The sequence below is a fragment of the Panthera leo genome, chromosome F3, assembly GCF_018350215.1.
Source record: "Panthera leo isolate Ple1 chromosome F3, P.leo_Ple1_pat1.1, whole genome shotgun sequence".
Classification (NCBI taxonomy): Eukaryota; Metazoa; Chordata; class Mammalia; order Carnivora; family Felidae; genus Panthera; species Panthera leo.
This window is the reverse complement of record NC_056696.1, coordinates 24,395,986-24,421,975: the sequence shown is the minus strand read 5'-3', so window position 1 is coordinate 24,421,975 and position 25,990 is coordinate 24,395,986. Positions and strand designations below refer to the sequence as shown.

At 41.0% G+C, this 25,990-nt stretch overlaps 1 protein-coding gene across 4 annotated transcripts in view; it reads left to right on the top strand.

Moving 5' to 3' along the window:
- The window catches only part of TSEN15 (tRNA splicing endonuclease subunit 15), a 136,258-nt gene extending 110,507 nt beyond the window's left edge, over positions 1–25,751 (top strand). For all 4 annotated transcript variants that reach the window (XR_006198747.1, XR_006198744.1, XR_006198746.1 and 1 more), the window contains 3 exons: positions 6,497–6,605; positions 24,565–24,669; positions 25,389–25,751. The gene's annotated coding sequence lies outside the window, so the exon portion shown is untranslated. The remainder of the gene's footprint in view (positions 1–6,496; positions 6,606–24,564; positions 24,670–25,388) is intronic.
- Positions 25,752–25,990: the final 239 nt, after the last annotated feature.

Here is a 25,990-nt window from a genome sequence, read left to right as displayed (position 1 = left end):
TCCACTTTGGAAAACAATCTGGAAATTCCTCAAAATGTTAAACATGGAATTATTGTGTGACTCAGCAATTCTACTCCTATGTATATATCCAAGAGAAATAAAAATGTGTATCCACATAAAAACTTGTACATAAATATTCATAATATTATTCACAATAGCCAAAACAACTCAAATATCCATGAACAAATGAATGGATAAATAAAATGTGGTAAATCCATATAGTAGAATATTATTTAATTATTAGATGGAAAAAATACTGATATAATCTGCAATATGAATGAACCTTGAAAATATTATGCTAAAGGAGGCAGACACAAAAGGCTACATATTGTATTATCCCATTTCTTTTTTTAAGTTTACTTTTATTTATTTTGAGAAAGATACAGAGAACAAGCGGGGGAGCAACAGAGAGAGAAGGAGACAGAGAAACCCCAAGCAGGCCCCACACCATCAGCACAGAGCCTGACATGGGGCTCGATCTCATGAACTATGAGATCGTGACCTGAGCTGAAATCAAGAGTCAGAGCTTAACTAATTGAGCCACCCAGGTGCCCCTGTATTATTCCATTTCTATGAAATGTTCAGAAGAGGAAAGTCTATAATAGAGACAAAAGTAGATTAGTGGTTCCAAGGTCTGGGTGAATAAGGAAAATGGGATGACTGCTAAAGGATGTATAGTTTCTTTTTTTTTTTAACGTTTATTTATTTTTGAGACAGAGAGAGACAGAGCATGAATGGGGGAGGGTCAGAGAGAGAGAGGGAGACACAGAATCTGAATCAGGCTCCAGGCTCTGCACTGTCAGCACAGAGCCCGACGCAGGGCTTGAACTCACGGACTGTGAGATCATGACCTGAGCCGAAGTCGGACACTCAACTGACTGAGCCACCCAGGCATCCCTATAGTTTCTTTTTAAGGTGATGAAAATGTTCTAAAATTGGTTGTGGTGATGGTTGCACAGCTATGAATATGCTAACAACTATTGAATTGCACACTTTAAAAAGAGTTAATTGTATGTTATGCGAATTATATCTCAATAAAGCTGTTATAAAAATAGTAAAATGATGGAAAAGTTATGCCGTGCAAAAACTAAAGAAAAGCTGAAGTAGACTTTGGAACAAAAATATTACCAGGGATAATGGGGAGCATTTTATGATGATGGAGTCAATTTACCATGCAGATATAACAGCTCAAATGCACCCAAAAATAGACCTCCAAATATATGAAGCGAAAGTTGACCAAACTAAAAGTGAAATAAGAAAATCCATAAATATGGTTGGAGATTTCAATTTTTATCTCTCAGTAATTGACACAGAAACTATATAAAAAATTAACAAAGATATCAAAGTCCTGAGCAAATTTGTCAACCAACTTGGCCTAATCAAGATCAATAGAATACTTCACCTAACAGCAAAATATACATTCTTTTCTAGTGTTCCTGGAACATTCACTAAAATAAGCCATTTTCTGGGGCATAAAATAAATCTCAATAAATTAAAAAATATATAAATAAAAAATCATGGTCTCTGTCTATAATAAGAATTAAATCAGAAATGATAAAAAAAAAAGTATCTGGATATTTGGAAATTAAATAAGCATTTCTAAAGAACCCATGGGTCAGAAAAGACATCACAAGAGAATTTAGAAAACATTTAGAACTGAATAACAATGAAAATGCAACATATTAAAATTAGAGAGACATAGCTAAAACACTTAGCTGTTTAGTGTGTAAATCACTCTTAAAGGGAAGTTCATAGCTTTAAAAGCTTATATTTAAAAAGATGAAAGAAGGGGCGCCTGGGTGGCTCAGTTGGTTAAGCGTCTGATTCTGGATCTCTTGGTTCATGAGATCTAGCCCGAGTTGAGCTTTGTGCTGACAGTGGGGAGCCTGTTTGGGATTCTGTCTCTGCCTCTCTCTCTGCCCCTCCCCAACTTGTGTGCATGCTCTGGAAAGAAAGAAAGAAAAGGATTAAAATTAATTATTTAACCTTCCAATGTAAAAATCTAGATAAAGAAGAGTAAATTGAAATGTTATAGAAAATAATAAAAATGATTTAAAAAATCAATAAGATCAAAAGCAATTTATTTAATCAATAAAATTGATAAACCTTTAGTCAGAATTATTAAGATTAAAAAACCAGAGAAATCACAAATTACTAACATCAATAATAGGAAGAGACATCACTGCACATCCTTCAGATATTAAAAAGATAATAAGAAAAAACTTTTTAGAAGGAAATGTAGGCAAACATCTTCGTGGCCTTCAGATAGTCAAAGATTTCTTAGTTCAAAAAAAAAAAAAAAAGGATAAACCCTAAATGAAATAATGATAAATTGGAGTTTATGAAAATAAAAAAACTTCTGCTCTTTCAAAGACCCTTTTAAGAAAATTAAAAGACAAGCCACAGGAAAAAAAAAAAAAAGACAAGCCACAAACAGGGAAGACAGTATTTACAGTACACATATCTGACATAAGACTTATATCCAGAATATACAAGGAACTCTCCAGAATATAGAGAACTCTCTTGATCAATCAGTACACAAACACAAACAACACAAGAATGCTCAATAAGTGCATGAAAAAATGGGGCACCTGGGTGGCACAGTTGGTTAAGCATCTGACTTCAGCTCAGGTCATGATCTCATGGTCCATGGGTTTGAGCCCCACATCAGGCTCTGTGCTGACAGCTGCTCTGTGCTGGAGCCTGCTTCAAATTCTGTGTCAGCCTAGCTCTCTGCCCCTCCCCCACTCACACTCTGTCTTTCAAAAATGAATAAATGTTAAAAAAAATTAAAAAATAATAAGTCCATGAAAAAATGATTAACATGAATAATAAATAGGGAAATTCTAATTATACCTAAATTCTAATTATATAATTTTATACCATTTGGATCTCTTTTTCTTTATTATCATGCATCATTTATTGAATACATCATCTTTTGCCTATTGTGTGTAATGCTACCTCTATTATATATGAACTTGCCATATATGTGAACATCTGTTTCTGAGATCTATTTGTCTATCCCTGTGCCAACACCACATATTCTTAGTTACTATAGCTTAATAATTAGTATTATATTTGGTAGGGCAACTGTCCCTCTCCAGCAGAAATAAACAAATCCTCTCTGAGGAAGCAGATTTTACAACTGTTAAGGAACAAAAATTCAACTGAGAAAAACTTTAAAGATATAATTGGTTTATTAATTTATGAATTGAACATTATCCCATCTAACAAGCAGAGGGGAGCTCTGGGGAGCTGTACCAAATAGAAGGATTTCATAGACAGAAATGGGGCAGAACAAATTAGCAAAAGAAAAGAAAGGATTGTTTCCAGCAAGGTCACCTTCTCATAGGGGGTAGGACAGGGAGTTTTATTAAATGGATTACCTCATCTTTTGGGAGTAGGTAAACAGGATCCATGTGACAGATTACCTCATTGCTGCTGACCAGAAAATTCCTGACTGACTGGTTAAGGCTATATTTCTTGGGGAGGTTGAAACTGCAATTGGATTAGATATTAAGCCCCACTTGGTGACTTTGTCCAGCATAACTGACTCCATTCTGGGCTTGTGGTTTTCTATTTTAACACAAACCTCAAAGAAATCCCATAGTTAAGGTTGTATGTTCCATGCACTCACCAAAATGTTACTGCACATAGAGAAAATACACAACCATAAATGAGATTCAACAAAAATAGCAAACCACAGAATCAGACCTGCAAAAACTGATATTATAATTATCAGATACCAAATATATAATAAAAAATAAATATGTATAAATCCATATAAAGGAATAGAATTAGAAAAAAGAATTCTGAAAAGAATCTACAGCAGTGAAAATTATAATAACTGAAAGTAGGATCTGGATAGATTGATTTAGCATTTTATTAAACACAGTTAAAGAAACAATTAGTGATTTGGAAGTTAAAGCTGAAGAAATTACACATAATGTGGGACAGAGACAAGGCAAAGGGAAATATGGCAAAGAGATTCAGAAACAAGGAAAGAAGAGTTAACAGATCCAACTTACATATAATCTGAGTTCTAAAAAGAAATAACCATGGGGGACACACAATATTAAAAGACATAATGACTGAGTGTTTTCAAGAAGGGATTAAGAACACCAAACCTTAAACCAAGGAAATTCCCCAAAGCAACAAACACCATAAGTAAAAAGAAATACACATGAGTGACAAATTAAAAACAATGAAAACACAGAGAAGAGAAAAGCAGCCAGAAAGGAAAAAAAAAAAAAAAAAAGAGAGAGAGAGAGCAGGACATCTACAGTGAATGATAGCTGACTTCTCAGAAACAACAGTGGAACCCAAAAGAACTGAAAATATATTTTCAGAGTACTGTAAGAAAATAACTTTCAACCTAGAATTCTATACAGTTAATCCTCAGAAAACATGAGTTTGAACTGCACGTGTCCACTTACATATAGATTTTTTACAGTCCAATACTATAAATGTATTTTCTCTTCCTTATGGTTTTCTTTACAATCTTTTCTTCTCTCTGGCTTCCTTTATTGTAAGAATACAGTGTATAATGCATATAACATACGTAATATGTGTTAATCAGCTATGTTATCGGTAAGGCTTCTGGTCAACAGTAGACTATTAGTAAAGTTTTGGGAGAGTCAAAAGTTATACCCAGATTTGCAACTGTCAGCACCCCTAACTCCTGTGTTTTTCAAAGGTCAACTGTATTCAGTGATAGAATCATTCAAAAGTAAAGGCAAAATAAAGATATATTCAGACACAAGCCCAAAATGGTTTACTATCAACACATCTTCACAAAAGAACTTCTAATGAAGGTGTATCACATCAGAAGGAAGATATGTGATGTATGAAAATGGAAAGCATAAATATTGACTATGTACAATGGCAAAATTAATGTCTAATTGGTGAGGCTACATATCAAGAGAGGATAGCATATTGCTTAGGGAGGGTGATGATTGGCTTGAAACATTTGAAGACTCATATGGTTCTGAAGAAGAGTAAAATTATTTAACATGTCAATGCATGTTAAAATTTGTAGGATAATCATTAAAGGGATAGGATAGAAATAGCTGTAAATGTTAACTTTTATCCTCATTATTATTGTTATTATAGTTGCAATTATTATGTTCTTATAGAAAAAAAAGGAAAGAAAGAGAAGGGGGGGAGAAAAAGAGAAGGAAAGGATTCTATAGTCAAATCAGTTTTTCTTAACCAAAACAGATTTATTTCCTGCTTGATTTCTCTAAGTTTTTTCTCAGCTAATGGGCATTCTAAATCCCCAGATAGACTGTAGAGGGTGTGCAGAATTTTGTTTATTTGACATCAGAACCTTTAGCTCATTAAACATTTATTAATATATTGAGAAACTTGCAGGTTAGAGAATACCTTTTAAACTGAATGTGAATCTCCTACAGCTTGATTTGCTTGTTTAAGGGATTAATATAACCATGTGGGCTTGAAGAGACTAACAGACTAGATTAACAAGGTCAATCTCAGAAAGACCTCAGGTCTGAGAAAAGAAGACAGTAATGAAGAGTTGAAAATACTCTTGTCCAATGATACCACGAAGGAGGGGACATATTGCAAGTTATTAAACTGGAAGAAAAAAATTAAAGCACCACCTAGCAAATAGGTTGGAAAGCTTCTGCTATAAGGCTGGTGGAACATCTGGGAACACTGCCAAGTAATTTTGGGGAAGAGACTTGGCACTAATTGTGGCCTTGTGTTCTTTGTGAAAGAAGAAAAAGATTATTTTATAAGTCATAATACACTACCTAGAAGCCAAATTGCCAGTTAAAATTCTATTTGCAGGCAGGTGTAAGGTTTCAATATAGCTTTCACCTAACATCATAGAATACTGCCTCTTTGTAATCAAATAGGATGCCAACTATCGTTTCAGCTCCATTTTTGATGTTTCAAATGTTCAGAAAAATAGCAGGTTAGGAATGTCTGTAATTATAATGGAATCTTATATGTCTGCTCTAAATGCAGCTGTTTGGTTTATACAGTCCAGAGGAAATAAATCACCAAATATAGAAAGGTGCTTTTGCTCTTATCAGCTCAATTAATTATTTCCTCTGGAAGTTAACATTTTATTTATTTTATTTTTTTAATGTTTATTTGTTTTTGAGAGAGAGAGAGAGAGAGAGAGAGAGGAGGAGGAGGAGGGGCAGAGAGAGAGGAAGACACAGAATCTGAAGCAGGCTCCAGGCTCTGAGCTGTCCACACACAGCCCGACACAGGGCTCAAACTCAGGAACAGTGAGATAATGACCTGAGCTGAAGTGAGATACTTAACCAACTGAGCCACCCAGGCACCCCTAGAAGTTAACATTTTTTAAATGGATCCAAACAAAGAGAAAGGGGAAGGTATTTGGTGGCTAGCTTTTAAAATTCTATGCTGTTTAGTATCTTTTTAAAAAAAGTCTGTGATACTTAAGTTGCCACTGATGTAATATAATCCCATTGATGCTTTTATGTAACTATACATACACTAGGCTTGTTTTCTCTGAAGACTTAAAGAAATTTGGAGGCATCAATCTTCACATTTCTCATGGTGGAAGGCTTAAAGAGCAAGCCACACCTGAGCTGGCCTTGAAAACTCTGGTAAGTGGAAAGAAGAGATGACTTTCACCCCATTCTCCACAACTGGAATCCCCTTGGCACTTTTTTCTCTTGCTCTCCAAGTCCTAACAGGCTCAGGGCCTGCCACCACCATGAAGCCTCCCTTGATGTCTCTGGTCCATCTTAATATCTTTTCTTTCTCTGAAGGAAAAGCGGGTATCTCTTGTTCTCTTCATGGTAGCACTCAAATCCTACTGCTGTTCATTGTGCCCTCATTATTAATTATATGACCTACTCCTCTAAACAGAGAGATTCTTCCAGGCACAGCCAGTTCTTCTATTCCTTCTTCTAAGTCTATTTATTTATTTTACAGAGATTTATTATATTTAGAAAGAGTGTGGGCACTTGTGGGGTGGGGTTGGGGGTGTGTGGAAAGGGAGGGAGAGAGAGAGAATCCCGGGGCTGGAACTCACAAACTCTGAGATCCTAACTGGAGCGGAAATCAAGAGTTGGACGGTTAACCAGCAGAACCACCCAGGCCCCCAGGGTAGCTCTTATATTTCTGATTCTTGTTCAGTTCAGTGCTGGGGTTACAGTCGGTGGCCCATAAATACTTGTTAATAAAGTGACTAATGAAAGACCTAGAGAAGTCAACTGCTTAGGAAACAATTATTCTGGCTACTCCCTGACAGCAGGGAGGTTCGGGGTGGTCTGCGGTTTGGGAAGGACTTGTATGTTACCATTCTTGCCATCCATTTTGAAAGAGTTCAAGGGAACACACTGCTCCAGGGAGCGCTGGTTTCTGGTCTGTGCTTATGATCCGGTTGGACCAAAAGCAAACTGAAGGGCCTTTGCCAGAGAGTCACAGCCCTCTCTGTGACAAGGAACTGCTGTGGACAGCTGAGGGAAGACGGGGGTCGGGGCAGGAAGTGGAGCTGGAGCCACAGTTCTATTTTTCAGTCCTCCTTTGTCCTTTAGCCACCACACCTTGCTGCCCCGGTTTGTTCTTCCAACCCCAATACCCCCTTCCTTGTAGGCTTGTATCTTAAAGGACTGCTTCAAGGGGAGGATTTTGAAAAGTACGTTGGGGACTTGTAAGCTCCTCCCCCAAGCAAAGTCAGCAGGAGGCATGTTGACGATGGCTGTTTGCTCTCAACACACGGAGAGTTTGCAGAAAACTGGAGGTCAGACCCCTGCCTCTTCTTGGGCTCCGGAGGCCTCGTGCGGCCAGGACAGATGCAGCGGGCCTAGCGACTACTGCAAGCCCGCATCGGACCGTGCAGAGCTAGGGGAACACAGACTTGCGCCCTGCCGCTTCGGCCGGTGACGCGTGGGTGAGAAGCCCCGTGTGCAGTGCGGATGGCACAGGGTCTGCGCTGAAGACGCATGGAGCAGGCTCCTTGAATGCGACGCCCACTGAGGCGGCGCAGGACCCACCGCCGCATCAACTGCTGATCTAGTTCAGTGGTGGCGTTTCCGCAGGAATGGGAAATTATTTATTCTCAGATCCTTAGCTGGTTTCCTTTTACATAACTTCTGCGTCTTTCAATTATGTTCACTTTGGGGGAGCCCTAGGGCTCTCCTAAACCATACAGGTGTGGAATTTTAATAAAACACGATTTATTAAAATCCGAGCTCACAAAATTGGTAAATTATGGAGATGGATTATTTTTACCGAAAAAGGATTTTGTGATCAAATTCAGGTTCCCTTTTGTTAATCCCTAATTCTCCTAGTGCGTATAATAACATCACATTGTGGATTTCTTCAGAAGTAATCCATGTGCCCAGCTACAGTACATCATGGCAGGTAAAACCCTGTTATTTGACTTCAACAGGACCTAGATTTGAGACCAGGCTCTGACACTTACTTGCTGTGCGTTTGAATAAACTTATTATCCTGTCAAAAATACAAATTAAAATTGTTGCAAGTGTTAAATGAGATAGCATAGCTCAAACACTTAGCATACAGTAAGAGCTCCCTATTTTAGTGAAATTCTTTGTCTTCTTATCAGAGTATTCATAAAGGTCGGTTGACCCACATCTGGTTTAAATGCAGCTTTTTTTGTATCTTTTGTGTAAGAGTTAGATCTACCTTTGTTGCTGTGACTTACTTCTGTGACCATTCTGCCAGTTTCCTGTCCTGCCCAGTGGTTTGGGTTCTATGGCCTTGGATTTCCCCAAAGGCCAAAGTCCTCCCATCACAGAAGTGGGTGGAAAAAGGGCTACTTCCATATCATACTGCCTGTAGGCTGAGAGTCTGCATAATTAGATGGGTTTCTCTCTAAAATAATGCTTCTCAAAGCATAGCCAATGAACCCCTTTATCATAATCTTAGGAGTGTTTATGAAATTGCAGATTCCTAGGGTCCTACCTCACAGCTTTTGAAATAGAATCTTTTGTGGAGGTTCTAGGGTAAGAATCTTCATTGTAATAAGCACCCAGCTTATTCTGATGCTAACCAAATAAAATTGTAGAACTGCTCCAGTGCAGTCCTCAAGTTTGCCTGATTATGGAATGGCCTAGGGATATTTAATAAAAATAAAGGTTCCTGGGCCCCACCCCACAATTTCTAGGAAGGAGCCTGAGGATGTGTATTTTTAAAATATTTTTTAATGCTTATTTATTTTTGAGAGACAGAGACAGAGACAGAGAGAGCTCAAGTAGGGGAGGGACAGAGAGAGAGGGAGACACAGAATCCTAAGTGGGCTCCAGGCTCCGAGCTGTCAGTACAGAGCCAGATACCGGGCTCAAACCCACAAACCTTGAGATTATGACCTAAGCAAGGTCAGACGCTTAACCGACTGAGCCACCCAGGTGCCCAGAGGATATTTTTTAATAAGTGCCCTCAGGTGATTCTGATGATCTGGCAAATGCAGGAAATGCTGCTCTAGAATGACTGGCCAGTGGCACCTTTGGTGGTAGTGGTGGTAGCAGGAAAGGGATGGGGGCAGTGATCAGGGACGGGATGATGGTTTGAATGATCCAGAGAGTGACTTAGGTCAAGAGCTGAGCCCCCGCTGTAAGGGTTCATCTTTGCTTTTTACTTTTTTTTTTTTTTTAATGTTTATTCATTCTTGAGAGAGAGACAGAGTGTAAGTGGGGGAGGGGCAGAGAGAGCGGGAGACACAGAACCCAAAGCAGGATCCAGTCTCCGAGCCGTCAGCACAGAGCCCAATGTGGGGCTTGAACTCACAAACTGTGAGATCATGACCTGAGCTGAGGTCGGACGCCCAATCGACTGAGCCACCCAGGCGCCCCAAGAGCTGAACTCTTAACCAGTAACTGAGCCACCCAGGCGCCCCTCCACATCACCTTTGCTTTTCAGCATCTCCCCCTGCGTGCCAGTCTGTGTCCAGCCGCTCCCACAGTGTTTCAGAAAGCAAAACCGAGTCACTTTGGGGAGATGAAGCAAATGCAAGAGTGAATAGTGAAGCTCCTGGGCAGGAACCAGCAATCTCAGATGAACAACTGTGGGGCTGTGAGTAAATGGAAAGAACAGCTGCTTATCATAACAGCCATCCCTGGTTCTCTCTTACAGCCTGGCTGAAGTTCCCATTGTCACCTTTTTCAGGAATTGCCTCCTTTCCTTAAGACAGTCTGACTAGGTTTGTAACTCAAATGGCTTTCATCAAAACAACACCCTGCACCAGGTGCTGGCCATTCAGTGACCTGTGACTGAGCTGTGCCTTACCTATGCCTTACCTACTGTCTTTCTGGACCTCTGTGCCAGCCTCTGCAGCCAGATTAGTTCTTTCAGAGCTTGCACTGGGTCCCAGCTTTTCCTCAGCAACAGCAGTCCAGGGATGACAGGTGCCATGCTTTCTGCACAAGTCTTAATCTGCGGTGAGTAGAACAGTAATGCTTCAACCTCATATTTTATCGGCAGATATGGCTACCAGGTAAAAAACCTACTTGTTACAAAGATGCTCTCTTGGGATACTCATCCTCTCTCCATGGTGCTCTCCTTACTCCCAGCAAAGCTGGACAATACTTCCCTTAGTCTGCTGTCTACCCAGTGATGGGAAGGCAGCCTACAAGCAGAGGAGTCTTCTCTCTCTCCTTCTTCAACTGATATTCACAAGGTACCTGTTCTGTAATTTTGCCCCCAGTTACTTTGGACCTGGGTCTACCACCTCATGACAATACTGAGTTTTTTCTTTCCCTCTGGTAGGGATTATCTGTGATCCCAGTGGGTAATAAAATTTGCAATGAGGAAGACTCTGATACCACCATAGTCCTTCATCTATCTTGTTATATGACATTCTGGCCAGCAAACAATGATGAGGGCTTTATTCTAGGGAGATATTGTAGTGTGTTCACTACACACACAGAGATAAGTAAGGTAAAGTCTAGGACAGAAAGAAATTCAAATGAGGAGTACAGCAACATTTCAGTGGATGACCTATCCCAGGGTCAGCCTGCCAATGAAAACATAAGAGTCAGGATATTCAAAATATAAACAATATGGGAGTTCTTTAGTTGTGATATCTGTGTGTATCTATATCTCTATCTACAGAAAACTAAAATATTAATCCGGAAAAAGTGTTGATAATGTGCATTGTATTAAGTATTGTGTTGTCAACTAATCTAGACCAATTTGTTCATTCACAACTGTTGGGTTCTTTTGGCAAATAACGGTGACCTCTAATGACTAAAGGTAGAGAGAGGAAGGGTCAAGGTCTCATTCCCAATAAACTTGTTACAAAGTGGTACATTACAAGAAAAGCAAATCTCAAACCAAATCCTGCAACACAAATGTGAACATTTATTAGCAAACAGACACGAAGAGTCATGCAATATGCTCTTATTGGCTCCCTCCCTTGGTCACTCTGCCAGTCCCCTTTCATGACAGTTTCACTAGTGACAGATACAGCAGTATTCTCTAGGGAGGATCAGCTAGCCATCCAGTCAGAATCAGACAATAAGTCCTTTGGTAAGAGATGGGACACAGGACCGAATGGGACTTCTAGGCTGGTGCATCATACCAAGAGATATTAGGCTGCTGCACAAGAGAGGTTCATGCACAAGTGAGGGTGTCTGTACCTTGCGAGTCCGTTTACGTATACTGAACACTATTCCAATTGCCTTTGAAAAACTATTTCTAACTCCAATTATGCTAATGAATAAACCCTTGACTACAGACGGAGATAGACATCGTTGAAGCACTCATAGTACTCTGGAGTAGACTCCTGAGTGGGCTTCTTAAAATTTTAACTAAGCACCTCTGGACAGTTTATCCCAGGTTAGGAATGTTAATTAGGTACTCCTAGCATATAGAATAAAACCAACACACACACACACACACACACACACACACACACACATGCTGAAGTATTTTAAAGTAAATTAGACAACATAACAAGTAGACAACAGGGGTGCCTGGGTAGTTCAGTCAGTTAAGCATCTGACTCTTGGTTTCAGCTCAGGTCACGATCTCAAGGTTCGTGGGTTCAAGCCCCGCGTTGGGCTCTGAGCTGACAGCGAGGAGCCTACTTGGGATTCTGTCCTCCTCGCTCTCTGCCCCTCCCCGCCCCCCTCTCTCAAAAATAAATAAACATTAAAAAAAAACAAGTGGACAATAAAACAAATCTTCAATTTAGTTATAACATTGTCAACAAGAGGATTAAATGAGAATGATTAAATTCACATTATATATGGAAAAATAAATACAGCTAATTAAGAGTTATTTGAACTGGGGCACCTGGGTGGCCCAGTTGGTTAAGCTCAGGTCATGATCTCGCGGTTCGTGAGTTCGAGCCCCGCGTCAGGCTCTGTGCTGACAGCTCAGAGCCTGAAGCCTGCTTCAGAATTTGTGACTCCCTCTCTCTGCCCCTCCCCTGCTCATTCTCTCTCTCTCTCTCAAAGAATAAATAAACATTAAAAAAAAGAGTTATTTGAACCAACTTACCTTAACAGACAAAAGAACAGATAATATACCATTTGTTTCTGATATTCAGCTCCAGTTTCATTAAGGACCATCACATCAGATCAAGGGAAATTACTCTGCCTTCTTCTGTCCAGATCCTCATCTTTCATCATCCAGGTTTCATTCATTCATTTTTTTTTCAACTGATGAACATTTACGGACTCTCTACTCCCAGACTGAGGTTACAAAGATGAATACAACTGGTCCCTGTGTTCAGTGAGTCTCCAGATGAGTGGAGAGAGCTGCCTTTTAAATAGATGCCATGAGTGGGAGTCCTAGGGTATAAATTCAGGACAGCAAAAATTGGTTAGCTTGTTTTCTATCATCATATTTAATTTCTATCTTGATCTCTCACTATGTTTGTAGTGAGAAGTTTATTCTTGGTCAATGCAGAGTAATAGATAATTCAGGGTTTCCCCCACGCCCTTCTCCGTGGGGCAGCATTTAGATTCCACTCGTTCCATGACATCAGTGGAAGGAACATCATTGTCTAGCATGTGGGCATCTGCTGTGGTGTGTGGGTTCACGTCTGGTTTCCAGTCACCAATTCACTCAGGACACACGGTGCCTTCCCATTTCCCACTGAGAGGCCCTTTCACCAACTTACTCCCAGCTCCTTGAGTTCCCTTCTTGGACATGAGAAGTGAAACTCTCAGTGTCCTCTTGCCCTCTCGGGCCCCCTCTCTCATAGCCTCTCCCCGCCCTCCCTTGCCCACCCTCCGATCATTCATCAACGGCTTACTATCTTTTGCTCCAGCCTCCCTTTTCTCTGGCTGCAGTCCATAGGATCTTCCAAACCAGTTTAGGGAAAAGAAACTTTGTGCTATAATAATTTAGGACCTAGGCCTTTGATCCTTAAAAATATTCTTCTTTAAACAATGAACTTCCAGGGTGCCTGGATGGCTCCATCAGTTGACTTTAACTCAGGTCATGATCTCACAGTTCATGAGTTCGAGCCTCACGTCGGGCTCATCGCTGTCAGCACAGAGTCCCCTTTGAATCCTCTGTCCTCTCTCTCTCTGCCCCTGCTAGGCTCATGTGCTATCTCTCTCTGTGTCTCAAAAATGAATAAACATAAACCATGAACTGCCAACTTGAGTCTATTTGGGGAAACTCAAAAAGCTCTATTAACTCATTTTTTGCTCTTTGGATTTTTTATTGAACAGCCTAACTCTGGAGGGTAGTGAGTATAGACTGCCCCTCTGCTCTAAATGGGGAAAGAGCAGGGTTATCAGAGAATATGAGGGAAAGAAGTATAGGTTTTTTCCTAAATGCTTTCCTTCCGTATAGCAATTCCAGTAGAGTATAAACGGATTTGATAGGGGAGACATCAGGTATATTGTGCATACATGAGAGGGTCACTTAAAAGCTGACTGGGAGGTTCAGGGGAGGTTTCCTGGAGGAAGAAGTTAGCTGAGTGGTTGGAGGAGTAGAGGGGGCAGAGAGGGTAGCATGATGGAGGGCCATAGGCATGATAGAGAATGTGTCATATTGAGGGATCCACAAGCAATTTAGTGTGGCTGGAATATAATTTATTGTAGAATTGAAAGTTGGCAAAATATGAGGTTACACTAGAAAACTGGGTTCAGATCATGAAATATACTATCTTAAAAGCAATGGAAAGCCACAAGGGGAGTGACATTATTAAATCTATACCATAGAGAGGTCAGTCTGCCTTTGGTGAGAAGTGACTAAAAGGCAGTATACGGCAGGCAGGGAAACCAGTGAAAATGAGCTTTTAGGAACCAAGAAACATTATGAGGCTCTGATTGGATATAATGGCAAATGGAGGTGAAGAGAAAGGGAGATACTGGAGACATAATTAGGAGGTAGAATAAGAGATTTAGTAATAGGTTGAATGATTCCAATGTCTTTAGTGGATGATGGTGTCATTCTCCAAAACAAAGAATGTAAGGGGAAGAACTCATTTGGGAGGTGAAGGAGGAAGATAAAGTAAAAAAAAAAAAAGAAATTAATGTCTGTATGACATCCAAACAGCTGTCCAGCAGCATTGCCCCTGAGGCAAAAAATCTGGGCTGGAGATGGGAAGAGGAATTCAGTTCCATAAAGAAGGTAGTTGAAGTCTAGGGAGTGACTTAAAATCATAGGAAACAAGTATATACAGAGGACTAACTCCAGATGCTTAAAGATCACCAACATTCAAAAGTCAATTCCTTCTGGGTCTTCTCTTCTGTTTCTAAGCTGGTTTGCATCAGAAAGAGAATTATCAGGTCAGGATTTTAATGCCAACTGCAGAGAATTCTATCTCTCTGTTTACAGTTGGTTGAAGCTCTGGTTTTGAGAACAGCGTCTTCAACAACTGTTTTCAACCACTTTAGAGACCTGGTTGGAACATAGTTTTTCTCTTGTTAACTTATTGTCAGTGAAATGTGACATCCTCCTGGTAACTGGCAAATGTATCTCCTACTCTAGTTTGTCCTGTGGTGAGGGAGAGGGGCAGGAATGTTTTCATGGTTCCCAAACTGAAAGGAGAGAACTATGTTCAACCTTTGTGCTGCTAAAAAGATCTCCATTTCTTCTCAGAAGTCTTACACTTAAGACTTTTATACCTTAAAAATATAGTCCATGATGAAGTTTGGGGGTAATGGGGGTTCGTGGGGTCACGTCCAAGAAAGAATTCTTCTTTTTTTTAATGTTTATTTATTCTTGAGACAGAGACAGCGTGTGAACAGGGGAGGAGCAGAGAGAGAGGGAGACACAGAATCGGAAGCAGGCTCCAGGCTCTGAGCTGTCAGCACAGAGCCCGATGCGGGGCTCAAACTCACGGGCTGTGAAATCATGACCTGAGCTGAAGTCGGACACTTAACCGACTGAGCCACCCAGGCACCCCCAAGAAAGACTTCTTGAAGACCTCTTTGGTGCAAAAATGTGATTTTATTAAAGCATGGGGACAGGACCCATGGTCAGGAAGAGCTGCACTGGGGTCCTGATGGGTAACTCATTACCTGCCCTCAGGTTGGGAGGGGGTCAGAGCTAGAGTAAGTCTCTGTGGAATTTTGGAAGCAAAGTTCCAGGGCCTTGAGGGGCTAGCTGTTGCTAGGGAAACACCATTTATTACCATTTAATAAAACCTCAGTCATGAGACCCTTCAGATGCATGTCAGGGGGCCATAAGCTTGGAGTATGATTGCCAGCACATATCTTGGGGCAATTGAGATAAAGGAAATACTTACAGGATCCTCGAGGTTGGGGCACTATTAAGCCAAGGTTCTCTTTTGCCCCCAGCAAAATGTCATCATGGAGGCAGCTGAGCTCCTGGAGGGAGGTCACTCTGCCGGTTTCAAGGACTTGTCAATGGGCTGTAGGCAGTAAGGAAATTTAATTTTCCATTTGCCTCAGTTTCCCACATCACCATGGCAAGCACTTAAACCCCTGTCCTTTGTTCTTGGGTAGTTAGGAATGTCCAAGGAATATCACACAGATCCCACCTGGGTGGGAGGGGGTGCTAGCTTGTGCTTTGCCCCACAGCCTGCCTCATGCTCCCTCATCACCTCCTGGTCTGTAACAGAAGATTTCTTAATGTTTTGATATCACAGGACACCCACTGATGAGATTTTTATGCATAGAGTTGTAAAGTGTTTCTTTAAAAACTCTTTATTTTGTTAGGACAACAGCAAAAGCCCCAACGTAACATTTGGGTGAAGAAGGAAGGAAGGAAGGAAGGAAGGAAGGAAGGAAGGAAGGAAGGAAAAGAAAGGAAAGAAGGAAGGGAGGGAGGGAGGGAGGGAGGGAGGGAGGAAGGAAGGAAGGAAGGAAGGAAGGAAGGAAGGAAGGAAGGAAGGAAAAGAAAGGAAAGAAGGAAGGGGGGGAAAAGAGAGAAAAGAAAAAAAAAACCTAATTTGATCTTGAAAGGTAAGGCAATGAAATTCCTTCACTATTTTTCATTATCATGATAAAATAATTATGAATCATGAGACTTGAAAGTATCTTTCCATTTACTCACAGCACATCTGCAGGTTATGTGTGGAACACCAGTGTTCCATGGCATGCAGTATGAGAAACACTGTTGTGGTGACTTAATTGTCACAGTCCACAGGTCTCTGCTCATTATGTGGGGCTTTACAATCTTTAAATCTGAAAGGCAGTTACCGAAAAGACAAGGGGTGGTCCCAGAAAGCTGGTTAATTCTGCCCTTTAGTGTCCACTGTCCTTGTCCTCAGTGCCCTTGGAGAGAGCAGAGCTCTGGAAGGCCATGGAAAGACCCTACAAAGGACCTGCAGGGTAGGAGGCAGTGCTAGGTGATGCTTTGGCAGCAGCTGCAGCAATGAGAGGTGGAGGAGCCATCATTAGGCCGCCCAGAGGCAGAGCGGCCAAGCCACTGATTGCCACCAGCTTAGTTAGCAACAGGCCCCACCATATCACAGGAGGGGTGGAAAAGCCCGAGGAGGCGTCCTGGCCTCTCATCTCCTGCTGTGCTCACATACACCACCAGCAGCAGCTGCGTTGCAGAACTGCGTCCCTCTCCGCCTCTCTGAGAATCCTGTGAGTGTGTGTGCGCTATATATTGTTAAAGAATATTTTAAAAAAGAAAGTAAAATCATGGCTGTCCTACAAATGTAAGATGAAGACATGTCAAATATTGTGTTTAATTTAATAAATGAAGGAACCAATAAGTCATTCCAGCTGGCTTAAAGAACTCCGAGAACCACATAGGAATAGGGGGGACCCGACTTCAGAAATGAATTTACGAATAGATGCAAGATGTGCCCACCCATAGGGCGATAATCAATTTATTTGCATTTCTATAGATAAGAATCATTTGCATTATTATCCATGTTCTACAACTTACAAGGTTGCAGAAAAGCTCAAAGAAGATGAAAGATGGAGATTATCCCAATGGGTGAGCTGCTTACTTTCTAGTTCATAGTAAATCCGATGTAAATTTTAGCTATTATGTATTGTTACAATAATAGTGTATTTGGAATCAGACAGGCTAGGGTTTGAATCTCTTCTCAGCCACTCGCTAATTGGGTGACGTTGGGCAAGGAAATTCATCTTTCTCAGCCCAATTTTCTTATCAGTGTGCCATTATTTGGGGACTAATGAGAAATAACAAGAATAATGTTTGTAAAATACTCTATAAAAGGTTAACACAGAGTAAACATTCAACAGTGGTAATATTATTTTTGTTATTAAAACTGGCAATTTTAACAATGCTGAAACTTCTGTTTATATGACCAGCCGTTGCTGTTTTCATTACCGGTATACTCAGATAAAATTAACTTTTGGATATAGTTAACGTTTTAAATCATAAATAGATAAATAAATGGACGTCAGATACTGAGCCTGGCCAAATGGTACTGTTGCCAAAGCTAATGACTGAGTAGGTCTGTGTTCTGTCTTTTTCAAAAGTTAGGCGTATCAGCTGCATAAAGTGGGTTTTTATCCTAGTAGGTTGGAAATAAATGATAAACATTAAAAAGCAAAAGGTTAAGCGTAAATGCTTCTTGTCTCTAGACACAGAAGGGAGGTTGTCAATGCTCCCTATGAGCAAAACACACAGCACACACACTTTTATCAATAATTATTTATGAAACAATCACCAACATCATGAGTCAATGACTGTAACTTCAAGAAACCCACTGTTTCATACAATCACAAAACTGACAGGAAACTTCAGGATTACCAATCCATCCATTCCTTCATTTTAGAGATGGGAAAATATTATTCAGAGAGATTAAGTATATTGTCCAGTGTCACACAGCTAGCAGAGTGGGACCAGAAGCCAAGTCTCCCGATTCCTAAGCTAATTTTCTGTGAATTTCCCTACGTCATATCCATCGAGTTGGCAGTCGCTAAAAATAGAACTGCTAGCCATCCTCAGTATGTATTGAATTGAGAAATCAAGGCCCACAGAAATGACACACAAGCTTCCCTGCAGCACTCAGGACAGATTGGACTTGCCAGAAAAGGAGGTTCCACTTGACTAGAGCTGAGCAACCATTGTCCAGGGCGGAATGAGCGGCCCACTCGGCTGTAGCACCTCATGATTTATTAACTGCTACTGGTGCCCATGAAATATTCATCCGCTCTTTCCTACAGTTACTGCGCCCCTGCATCAATAAACCATTGCTCCCCCATCTGTTTAGGTGTGCAGCTTGGAGAAGAAAAGCTTCACAAAAATGGAAGAGGCCTCTTTGCGTGCTTAGCTCAGAGGCAGAACACCAATGCACTTCTTGGTTTCCTGTCCTTTTCTCAAAGGGCACTCCCCATGTGTTGCCGGACAGGGAGAAGCCCTGATGGCTTTGTAAGGGGAAGCTCGAATAGCTAGGGAGAGAAGGAGAAGAAGGATTTCGTGTGATCGGCGTGCGGGTTGTAATGCTTCCAGTTTCAGCCTGAGTTTATTTCCCCCTGTAAGTAATAAAGCAGGACCCAGGGAGCCCAGGCTTGCCTAGCGTGGAGGCTTGCCTGGAGTCGATTCGTGCTCAGTGTGAAGCATGAACCTGCCGTTGCTCCGCAGAGCCTCCTCTTTGTGATCAAAAGTGCTGCTCCTTAGTAGCAGAAAGAGTGGACTTTCTGCACCACTTCCCTCCTCCTATTTCTTCAGAGGCTTTTTCATAGACTTGTTTTTTCCTGTATACCCCTTTGCTGCGATCGTCTCCCTTGAGCCTTCTCTTCTCACCGTGTGTATTTCCCGTAAGTATTTGGATCCTTGATCATGCATTCTCCTCCTGTCAACAATCCTTTGCAAGTCTTTCTCTTCAGCTTCAGATCTACAAGTCCCACTACACCATCTGTCTGTACCAGGATAACCCATCGCCCCTCAAACTCAATAGGTCCCAGCCTGAACCTATTATTTCCCCTCCAACGCCCACCCTCCCTCCTCTACTCACCAAACCTGCTCTACCTGGACTGGATCCATTTCCAAGACGACTCACCCACGTGGCTGACAGGCTGGCGCTGGTTGTCAGCACGTTGCTTACCCAGGGCATTTGACCAGGGAGCCTCAGTTCCTCTCTATTTGGGCTTCTTCACAGTACAGTGTGGTAGCTGGGTTCCAACAGTGTTCCAAGAGACAGGAAGTGGAATATGCAGGTCTCTTAAGGCCTGGGCCTGAAAAGTGGCACAGCATTACTTCCATTGGTCAAGCAGTCACAGAGCCCACCCACATTCAAATGTAACCCTGCCTCGAGGGGTGTGTCAAAGAATTTAGGGCTATCTTTAATCTACCATGTCCTATGTCCAATCAGACTCTTGCCATCCTGTCCCTTCTACCATGGCTTTCACACGCTGTCCCTTTGGTCTTGAATGCCTTTCTTACCTTGTCCTATTTCCTGCTCTTTCTTCAAGATTCTGCTCAAGAGTTATCTCCCAAAGTCTTTCTTAACCCTACCCTCTCCAGGGTGTAATATAACACCCTGTGTTACCATTTACTATTCTGTATTGCAGTTGTTCATGAGATGTATTTCCCATGAGACTGTGAGCACTATGAAGGCAGGGACTGTCTTATTCTTTTATGCATCCCCAGAACCAAGCATGGAGCTGGGCAGAGCAAAAGACCTCGGCAAACATTCATTGAATGGGTGAGGGTTTCCTCATTTTAATCTCTCAGTGGCACTGCAAGGTGGCAAAAGTTGAGGAGTATTCCTGTTTTACTGCCCTGACTTCCTTATCTTAGATAAAAAGAAATAAACAAACAATTATGGCAAAGAGTAATGACATGACCCAAGGTCTTATAGCCAGGAAGATGATTCAGTTGAATCAATAGAAGTTCAGTTTCCCAAAGTAAGTTAAAAGCACAGATCTAGGGACAAGGTTGGGGAGACTGAGAAAAAGCCCCGCTATGAATGGACATGGTTGTTTGGCAGAAAATGAGGTTACCCATTCTATTCGGTGTTTACTGGGGGAATGCAAATGACTTTCTCTCCACTGCCAAGAAACTAAAAACAGCATAAGAGATGGAAGATGGTCTGATAGAATCTGTTAAGAAAGAGAGTGGACACAGTGCAAGTGCTTTGTGCAAATAGGAAAGGTGGATCTAATGGAGATTCTCAAAATGACAGTGGGAGAGTGAGAGTTTGCCAGTAATTCTCAAGTGACTCTTCAGAGCAGAGAGAGACAGCTATTATCAGAAAGAGAGGCTGTGCCTACAGGCCCAAGTGTTAGGGTCAATTGGATAATTCATTGGAGTTAAAAACCTCAGCTAAGATAAAACATCCCTCAAGGACATCTGACTTTATGTGCTCCGATTTCATGCTTAACACGTCCCTTCTGTTCACTGACTTGGCTTCTTACATATTTTTTTTATTAGAAAAATATTCTCTTGATAATAGATAGGGGTATTCCAGTCACTAGAAAGAAACCTTCCTCCTTGTAAATTCACAGGTATTGCAGCTTGTAAGCCTATTTCTTTTAAATTTGATTAGTTGAGACAAATGGATTCTTTCTTTGAGTTTTGATGGTCTTAGTTTTTTTAAATCACACAAATAATTCATATATACTTTCTCGTGTAAGAGAGTCAAACAGTTGAAATAAGTATAGATGGAAACCCCTTTCACCACCGGGCCCCCATCCAACTCCCAATCACAGAGATAATCATTGTTATGCATCCAATATATAGCATTCAGTCCTTTTTCTATGCATTTATATAGAGAGGTGGGTGTGTTTATATATTTATAAATGTCCCTTTCGATTTTTATACAAATTAGATCAGACTCAACATTTCCCTTTTTCATATAACTCTATCCCATGAAAATCCTTCTACGTTGGTCCACAAAACTCTGCCTTCTTATTTCTTATGGTTGCGTGCTTTTTCTATAGGATATATTAATCAGAATTCTCCAGAGAAACAGAACCAATAGTATGTATGAGTTAGAGACGGAGGAGATTTACTATAAGGAAGTAGTGCACATGATAGTGGAGGCTAGAAAGTCTCAAGATCTTCAGGGTGACTTAAGCAAGCTGGACACCCAGGAGAGCGAGTGGTTTAGTTCCAGTCTGAAGGCCTGCAGGCTTGAGACCAAAGAAGAGCTGATATTTCAGTGTGAGTCTGGAGGCAGGGAAAAACCTATGGCCTAGTTAGAAGGCCATGAGGCAAGAGAAATTCCCTTTCACTATGGGAAAAGTTAGCCTTTTTGTTCTTTTCTTTTTAAGTTAATTTATTTATTTTGAGAGAGAGACAGTGCCAGCAGGGGAGGGGCAGAGACGGGGGGAGGCGGGGAGAGAGAGAGATAGAGAGAGAGAGAGAGTGAGAAAGAGAGAGAGAGAGGGAGAGGGAGAGAGAATCCCAAGCAGGCTCCACACTGTCAGTGCACAGTCCAACTCGGGGCTCAAACTCATGAAACCACGAGATCATGACCTGAGTCGGCCACTTGGCACCTCCTAGCGTTTTTGTTCTATTCAGGCCTTCAAGTGATGGATGAGGACCACCCACATTAGAGAAGCCCACTTGCTTTACTCAGTCTACCAATTTAAATGTTAATTGCATTCAAAACCACTCTCACAGAGACACTTTAAATACTGTTTGACCAAATATCTGGGTACCCATGGGCCAGTCAAATTGACACATGAAATTAACCATCACATAGGGTTATATAATTATTCTCCTTTTTATGGATAGGGGTTTTTTTTCCTTTTTACCTTTTCCCATTTTTTTACTATTAAAAACACTACTTCAATACCAATTTTTTGATCATACAGTTTTGGGCAGATATACATATACATATATGTATATTTCTATAGGGTATATTGCCAAAAGTGGAACTTCTTGGAGTGGTAGGTAGAATAATGAATGCCCTTCCCCCCCAAAATGTCTAATCTCCTAATCCCTAGGGCCTGTGAATATGTTAGGTTGCACAGCAAAGGGAAACTAATATTGCAGGTGGAATTAAGATTCTTAGTCAGAAATGGACCTAATATGATCACAAGTGTCCTTAGAAATAGAAGAAGTGAGGGGACCCTGGATGGCTCAGTTGGTTAAGTGTCTGACTCTTGGTTTTGGCTCAGGTCATGATCTCACCATCCTGAGATTGAGCACTGCTTTGGACTCTGCTGGGCATAGAACCTGCTTAAGATTCTCTCCCTCTACCCTTCTCTGCTCTTCCCTGCCCCCCCCATCCACGCGCTATGAAAGAAAGAAAGAAAGAAAGAAAGAAAGAAAGAAAGAAAGAAAGAAAGAAAGGGAGGGAGGGAGGGAGGAAAGAAGGAAGGAAGGAAGGAAGGAAGGAAGGAAGGAAGGAAGGAAAAAAAAAAAACAAAACAAAGTAGAACACAGAACCAGAGAGATCATGCTGTAAGAAGGAGTATGCCCAAAGTTCCTGGCTTTGAAGATGGAGGAAGAGGTCCACCAGCCAAAGAATGTGGGTGCTCTCTAGAAGGTAGAAGGAACAAAACAGATTCTCCCCTCACAACTTCACACTCCAGAAAGGAGTATAATCCTGCCAATACCTTGATTTTCGGTCAGTGAGACTTATTTCATTGTTCTGAACTACAGAACTGAAAGATAAATTTGTGTTGTTTTAAGCAACTAAATTGGTAGTAATTTGAAATAGGAGCCACAGAAAACTATCATACTAGGTCCTAGGGAATATGTATTTAAATTTTGATTGATAATGAGAATGGCTTCAAAAAAATTAAATAAAAAAATTTTTAAAGTGTTTCAATTTACAATTTTATTACTAGTGTAAGAGAAAGCCCCTTCCCTAATGCCATCACCATCACTGGAGTTCATCAATCTTTTTCATTTTTAGCAATTTGGTTGGGTGCAAAGTGATTATTGATTTGTTGCTGAGACTGGGAATCTTTTTACATGCTTTCTTCCTTATTTACAAATGGAATATTTATCTTTCCTTATTTTTATACAAGGTTGATGGTATGCTTTCTTATTGAAGTAGAGGTGCTGTTTAGATATTGTGGCTCCTAATCCATTGCCTTTTATATATGTCACAAATATTTCCTCCCAATCCTTCACAACTACATTAACTACAATTATGGGATCTTCTGTCATGTAGACAATTTTGTGTCTTGATTAGGAAGAAAAGATTAATATCTTAACTAGAAAAACTATAGGTGCCTGTCTGACTCATGTAATAAAACAGCTTGAGTGACACTCCTTTGAGCATTAGTTTTCTTATTATAGTAATGCATTTATTCATCCAAAAATCATTGACTGTGAACCACCTTATGCCATGGGTAGATGCCAGGGAGACATAAGTAAAGTCAACATTCGAGGACTATGCAGTCTAAATGGAGATACAGACAATGAGACCACCATAACAATAATAGAACAACGTGTGCTGTGATAGAGATTTGTGCAGAATCCCATGGAAATCCATTGGAGGACCCCCATATCCAGACCAGAAGCTTTCATAGGGCTTGTCCAGGGGAGGTAGCAGAGCAGGAGGGGTACACGGGACAGACAGAACTGCAGGTACAGAGGCTGGGGACAAGAGCAGGAGCTGTAAACAGTTCACAGAATGGGGGTGATGATGGGGTGAGTTGTGAGTTTGGAGAGGTCAACAGGGACTGTTGCAATCCGTATCATTCAATTCAGTCCGTTTTCTGAAAACGCTAAAAAGCCTTTGGAGTTTGAAGCAGGTGGATGAGGTATGGACTAGCCTTTAGTAGAGACCATTTGGGCTGGTCTGTGGACAAGGGGCTTAAAGGGAGCATGATCAGAGGCAGGGAGGCCAGTGAGGAAAACGGCTGTCAAACTAACCTAGCAACAATGGCAAAAGTGAAAATAAAGTAGTGGCAGAGGAATGGACACACTGGACAGATTGAGAAATCCACCCTAATTTGTCGTAAGTCAAAGACAATATGTAGTGTTTTTTTCCAAGTGGAAGTTCCCTGTAAACTAAAACATTCAACTTCCTGATGGAATTATAGGCACTGTGACAGGCCAGTAGAGATGTTTCTGAACACAGAAGACTTTCCAGGAAAAGTAAAAGTAAAAAATCATGGCATATTCAGACCATATTTGGATTTTGTCCTTCATATTTGGATTTTCTTTATATGACTATGAACGCATGACCCCAGCATCAGCCTGTCTGCCCTCCCCTTTATTCCTACCAGCCCCGTATTCTTTGTGTTCTGTATCTTCCTATGTATGTTTTAGGAAACAAGAGGGCTTATTGTCCGTCCTTCCTGACATTTCTCACTGCCACTCTGCACTAGACTCCATTCCCGTTCACTACCTGGAAATCCTGGACCAGGGGATAAGGTAAGAGTCTGCCTCCTTGACTAACGAACAGCAAAGGTGTGAATGGGGGAGAAGAAAACTCTCTGATGTTCTTCCACCCCTTTATTCCACATGACACCACTTCTCAAAGTGATATAGGGACTTCACACTTTACTGAAGCATTAAATTGGCCAAAATTATAATATAGAAGAGCAAATTATTAAAACTGTAGACAAACATTTTTACCTTACTCTAAGGGACAAATGCTTCCCTCTGCTTCACCCTGATCCCCAGCTCTGCTTTTGTTTCCTGTTCTCAAGCAAGTGACCAAATAACATGGGAGGGAAGGACATGCCCTTTGCCAGGAGCAAAGCTTTCCTTATTACAGTATTACTCTCTCAGCTCTCTCTTTCACTCAGAAATGGGAAAAATATTGAATAGCATTTCCCAGACCTACTGCTGGCTAATAGCATCAGCTGCTAATGTTTTATGAAATCCATCCCAGCCAATGTGGAACATTAAGCAGAACCCACTGGGTTAGCATTTGCCCCCTTTCCTGCTCTCTCCACATTATTTGACCTGTCCTGCTATGTGAAGAGACTGTCTAGGATCCAAAGCTTTGTGTCTGCCCAGCAACAGTGATAGGAAATGAATGCCATCTTGACATTGCTAAATGCCCTTTGGGACTGACATTTGGTGGGCCTTCCAAAGAAAGCTGAGTTTATTGACACTGTGTGTTTGATTATCACTCGCTTTTCTAGGACAAAGGCCCAAAGCAGCCCCTGTTACCATTTGGCTGGCATTAATTCTATTTCGACTTCTCCTGATCAAAAACAGAAGCTGTATCACTGGTGCTCTGGTCTAAAGATGCCCCGTGTCACCCGTGGAACATCTGGCCTCAAGTGGCAACATGTAGAGGGTGAGGAAGGAGACAACTGGAGACACATTCAGAAAGTTGTAATAATAATCATAATAAATTTACATACGCTATCTTATTTGATCCTTAAATGAGATAGGTATTTTTATCCTTGTTTTAAAAAATGAAAAAAACTGAAGCTCAAAGACTTTAGAAATTTGCCCAAAGGCCTATATCTTGGTGGGAGGGGATGTATGGATTTATGTGATTCTAGGGCTACATACTCCAGTATCTTAGGCTGGGACCCACTATGTCCCTCTGCCCTGGCCAAGGGGTGCTATCATCCAAGAAACTCAGTGACCAGGTCCAGGTGAGTTTTGAGTTTTATTTTATTTTATTTTATTTTATTTTATTTTATTTTATTTTAAATTTATTGTCCCATTAGCTAACATACAGTGTATACAGTGTAGTCTTGGCTTCGGGAATAGATTCCCGTGATTCATCACT